General features: G+C 40.2%; 1 long non-coding RNA gene across 1 annotated transcript; it reads left to right on the top strand.

Annotated features, from left to right (window-relative positions):
- The first annotated feature begins 2401 nt into the window (after positions 1–2401).
- LOC138407001 (uncharacterized) lies at positions 2402–5090 on the top strand. Its single transcript, XR_011240400.1, has 3 exons — positions 2402–2604; positions 3421–3622; positions 3735–5090. It is a non-coding gene; the product is annotated as an uncharacterized lncRNA (long non-coding RNA).
- The last annotated feature ends 230 nt before the right edge of the window (positions 5091–5320 follow it).

Here is a 5320-nt window from a genome sequence, read left to right as displayed (position 1 = left end):
GATGACCATATACGACAAAGAATGACATAATGTGCCACACTCACGGCTGATGAAGGGCTGGATGCTGAGGGTCAATGAATTGTGTGAGATGTGTCAAATCTATTGGTTATTATTTTTGTTCATTATCATATGTAAACAAATGGAGGCAAGATTTTTAAAATATATTTTGCATTGAAGAAATAATTGTCTGCATTCAGATTGAGCTCTATATCATCAAATCAGTAATGATTGGATGACTAATGTGAATAACAAAGACATAAATATTACATAAACAAATCCTTTTAGCCCAGTATTAAGTGGAACATAGTAAATTAAGTTAAATGGAAACAGTCAAACACATATGCAGAAGCATTGACAATTGTATTGATTTAATATACACACATACAAATATTAATAATATGCATTTTCATTAATATTTTATGCCAGTGACAGTATTCGACCAACACTCACAAAGCACTGCTCAATAGCCATGAATCTATGAATGAAATTAAAATATAAAACCTTTATTTGCAGTGTCAAATCACATTGAACACATGAACAACACACAACAATACAATGCTTAATCACAGAATGTCAGTGCCTGTGTTGTGCATCAATAGCTCTCACACACTAAAATCACATAGATCAACATGTAAATATACATCCTCTCAATTATTTTGCATCAGTTTTAGAAACCAGCCAGCATCAAGGTCCACACTTTCCTGACACACAAACACACACACACATTTTTTACAAACACGAATCCAATCATGCTGCAGAAATGCACAATTCCCCATGCTGTCAGTGACACACAATGCAAAAATTAGTTTGCAAAAATGTACCCACTTTCCGGTGATGGTAAAGTAGTTGACTACAGCTGCTCTACAGTGTTTTCCATTTTCATTATTTTATTTTCATCCTACTACATTTATTTTATAATGCTTGTGCTGTTAAGATTTCACACTATGTACTTACTGACACATAGACTTATATTTTGTTGATGCTTATGTACATATCTACATACTTAATTTAACACTTCATAGCATATTTCATTTATTCCCTCAAGCATATCACACATTATCTAATGGATGTGAAATCCTTGATTGATTTTCTTCATTTGGTCTAGAGACTAACCTCAGTCTCAGACAGGGATCACTGTAGCTATCAGTGCAACATGTGTATAGTAGCCGCCTAGCTCAGGATTTGTGTATGCTCCGCAGTGATGTGCATCATATAGAAGTCAACCTGATAAACCCCCAGGGGCCGCCATGTTGTGCAGTTATAAAAATTGCCATGGAAACGGTTGCTTCTTAAAATCTTCTTTGATGATTGATGTGGGGGCAACAATCAAAGGGATTGCTGGCCTGCAAATCCTTATCAAATCCAATCAAAGAACCAAAAACTCTAGACATTAAAGGATATTTCTTTGGTCCTCTGAACTACCAAACATAAATAACAAGTTCCCTTGCTTCAAGTTATTAGCTTGTGAAAATAACAGACCGTCAACTGAGAAGACCACAGTCCTCATTAGTGAAGACAACAATCCTGCCTACGGAGACAACCGCTGATTTGTTCAGTAAAAATTCATCAAGAAGACACTGCTCTCATAACTACAAATCCCCCTTTACCAAAATGGACATCCTATTTATAATTTATGTTATAATCACTCCTCAGTTTGCAGTGCAGATTAAAGGTACATAGTGACATTCATATGTGACACAGTGTAATGAACAGAAATTTTACTACACGGACATGTCACATTATTGATGCCATCATGGAAGCACTTGCTGCCGGCTCTGCTGCTTACGTTCATGCTCCAGTAGCAGATGACGAGCATCTCGACTAAAGTGGCGAACTTGGTGAACTCCGTGGTGGTGATGAAGATAACGTTACACCGGCCGTATTTTCAAGAAATATTTTCGTACGTTGGAGTGAAAGATTCTTCCTACCAGATTAAGTGCCTGTTATGCCTACAGAGAGTGACTGAAATATTGGCATTCAAAAACTCCCCGTCCAACCTGAAGAAGCACATCGAGATAGGTTAAATACATTTTCATTCAATGAAGCCATAATGTCATGTTGGGACCTGGTATCTGTGAACCATAGTTGGGCCTACATGTGTAGTCAAAAGCCTGACCGCATGTCTCCTTTGCTCTGGAGACAAAGGAGAGCTTCCAGAACTCAGTCTCCCAGGGTTCTTCATCTTCACATATAGGTGGTAAAACTGCTCCTGAAGACAACTCTCAACCACTATTGGTCACTGTGTGCCCCATGACCCATGAGGTCACAAGGCCAATATAAGCCGAGTTTCCTAGCTCTCTTCTCTGTTCTGCCTCTTCCCCTGCTGACCGCTCCTGGTGGAGTAGGTTCTGGCCCTGCTCTCCCAGCCAGGGAGACTTCCTCCCTACACAAGCTCCTCAACTTCCAGCAGGCCTGCCTGGAGCAGACTGCTAAAACCTTCCAAAGGCAGTGACGCGAGAGCCTGCCTAAGAACTTCAGCACAATTGGCCACGACACAAGGTCTGACCAGCAGATGCACAACAGGAGCCACAAACCAACAAGACCACTTCACTCGACTTCAAACAGCACATCCAAAAAGGAACTTTCCCTCTTTTTCATGGACGGGTAACACAACTGGGCTCTATTATTACGCTAGGCTAAGCAAAGGACTGTTTAGTCCTATTTCTATTTCATGTGATGTTTATAAGTTTGAATTGTGTTGTTGTGATATTTGGTACTATGTTATTCGAAAGTTAATGTTAGTTCTGTTATACTGATCAGTTTCTTTGCATGCATCTAACTACTTTCTTTAACCTGGCACCAACACCTCACAAACTCATTTCCACAAACTTAACACATACATGTGATCTCAGCCACATGGTCTCAAAACTCCATCTTCATTAATGTTGCATAAGTGTGAATTTTGCCAACCTCTACACTGTCAAGAATTCCATATCCTTCAACTTTGCTAGCTATTGATGTGGTAATTTTGGTTATAGTTATTTATTTAATTATTAATCAGAGTTCCAAATTTGTAGTGAGTAAGTCTTATTTCTTAAATTGGCTATCTTTTCCCTTCCTTTGAAGGGTGGTGCCCCGATTTATCCTTTATCAGTTTAATATTAATATTTTTAATATTAATATTTAATATTTCTCTGATAGCCACATTTATTGAATGCCCAAAAGCACACCATTTAATGGTGCCCCGCATGAAGGAAAGTACATAATCGTACCCCGCGCAAGGGAAAGTACATAATCACAACATTTTTGGTGCTCTGTGTGAGGCAAAGTCATGAATAATAACATTATTTTGACTCCTCGTGGAGCACAGCACAACAGTCAACGTTATTTAAGTGATCGCTACTGATGACGGGCTCTCCATCTCCTCTTTAGTCGCATCCATTTTTTTCGCCTAAATATTGATTTATCCTCACCCAAAAGGCAGAGCATATTCTCCAGTCCCTGCAAAGGCTTTGTTCTCACATGTGAACTGGTCCACGCACCTCTCCAGCCAGCCACGTCAGATGAAGCTTCAGAGAGACTGCATGGAGAGGACACTGTGATGGGAGAATCTCCAAGAGTAGTCACACCACTGGGGCTGTGAGGTGGCCACTTTTCCTCCTGTGGATGACTGCTCTTCAGGGTAGGACAATTTCTCTTCCAGGAGTCTTTGGAGCTATTATATATGGATTGTTGGACAGAGCTGGAATTAATGATACTGCGGCTTAATTGTTAATTTCTTCTTTGTTCCACAGGCACAGCAGCAGTGCAGCACGGCTAATCTCCAATTGGGACATGATGTTGCAACTTATCACCTAACTAATACTATTTCCAATAATGTGACTATGCCACGGAAATAATTCAGAGAAGAAAGGAGTACGCGGGAATTAAGAAAGTTTTAAAAGAGAGAGGAATCCGTTTCTAGACACCTATGGCCAGAATGAGGATACACTGGGACACCGGCCCATGGCCATGGCAACAGGTAGGAAACAAAGAGGACACCGAAACACGAGCAAAACATAAACTACAGAAATACCGAGGAATGGACAAATAAAGTATGTAAGTGCATCTAAATGAATAAGTAAGTGAAAGATAACACATGTTAGACACTGAAGACAAATAGTCTAAGAGATTGTATATAGGTCTTCAGTCTTCACTGTTAGGACTGATCGGACGCTGTATGTGTGAGCTATAATGATTACTTCGTTCCCAAAACACAGGCTCTCTAGTGGTTCCAAGAGTCTGTAAGAGTAGAGCAGGAGGTAGAACTTTTAGCTATCAGGCTCCTCTCCTATGGAACCAGCTCCCAATCTGGGTTCGGGAGGCAGACACTGTCCCAGCATTTAAAGTAAAACTAAAAACCTTCCTCTTTGACAAAGCCTATAGTTAGGGCTGGATCAGGTGAGTCCTGAACCATCCCTTAGTTGTGCTGCTATAGGTTTAGACTGCTGGGGGAACTCCCATTATGCACTGAGCACTTCATCACTTCCCTCTGTCTCTCTGTCTCTCTGCCCCCCCACACCTGTTTATTTATTTATTTATTTATTTTAACATGTCATCATGTCAAAGTGTCACTTTGTCCTCCCATAGTCCCTCTGGCTCTTCTCTCTATATCGTTTCAGATAACTCCGGCACCGGGACTGCAGGACAACAACGACTACCATCACCATTGTCATCATTTATTACAATAACTCAGTAATTGATTAATATATATAATCCTGTTGTAGATCACTACATTGTTATTTTTATAGTCAGCCTTGATACTGATGGTGCCAAATTGTTCCCGGTCTCTCTCTCTCCACCTCATCTCTCTCTTCTCTCCCCCGCTTTCCACCCATCTCTCCTTTCCTCCCCCCTTACTTTTCTTTCCTCACCCCAACTGGTCGAGGCAGATGACCGCCCACATTGAGCTTGGTTCTGCCAGAGGTTTCTCCCTGTTAATGAGGGAGTTTTTCCTCCCCACAGTGCTTGCTCATTGTGGGAACTGTTGGGTTTCTCTACGTTAATATTGTTTTAAGGTCTTGACTTTTAAATGTAAAGTGCCTTGAGATAATGTAAAATATGAATTGGCGCTATATAAAAAAAATTGAATTGAATTGAATTGAATTAATGAGACAGATGCTCAAGAGAATCTGGATAACAAGAATGGACCACACTAAGGAGGGGCCCCTATATTTCATCTGAATTTCACCTCAACCCACGGGGGAAACGTGGGGGGCAAGTGCCTACTGTTGTTTTCTTAGTTCGATTTTTTTTTTATTGCTGAGTTGCTCAATGTTCTTTGGGCTATTGTTTGTTCTCATGGTATATAATATATATATATATATATATATCATGGAGT

The sequence above is a fragment of the Paralichthys olivaceus genome, chromosome 24 (assembly GCF_024713975.1).
Source record: "Paralichthys olivaceus isolate ysfri-2021 chromosome 24, ASM2471397v2, whole genome shotgun sequence".
Taxonomy (NCBI): Eukaryota; Metazoa; Chordata; class Actinopteri; order Pleuronectiformes; family Paralichthyidae; genus Paralichthys; species Paralichthys olivaceus.
The sequence above is the reverse complement of the archived record's forward strand: the minus strand, read 5'-3'. Positions and strand labels throughout refer to the sequence as shown.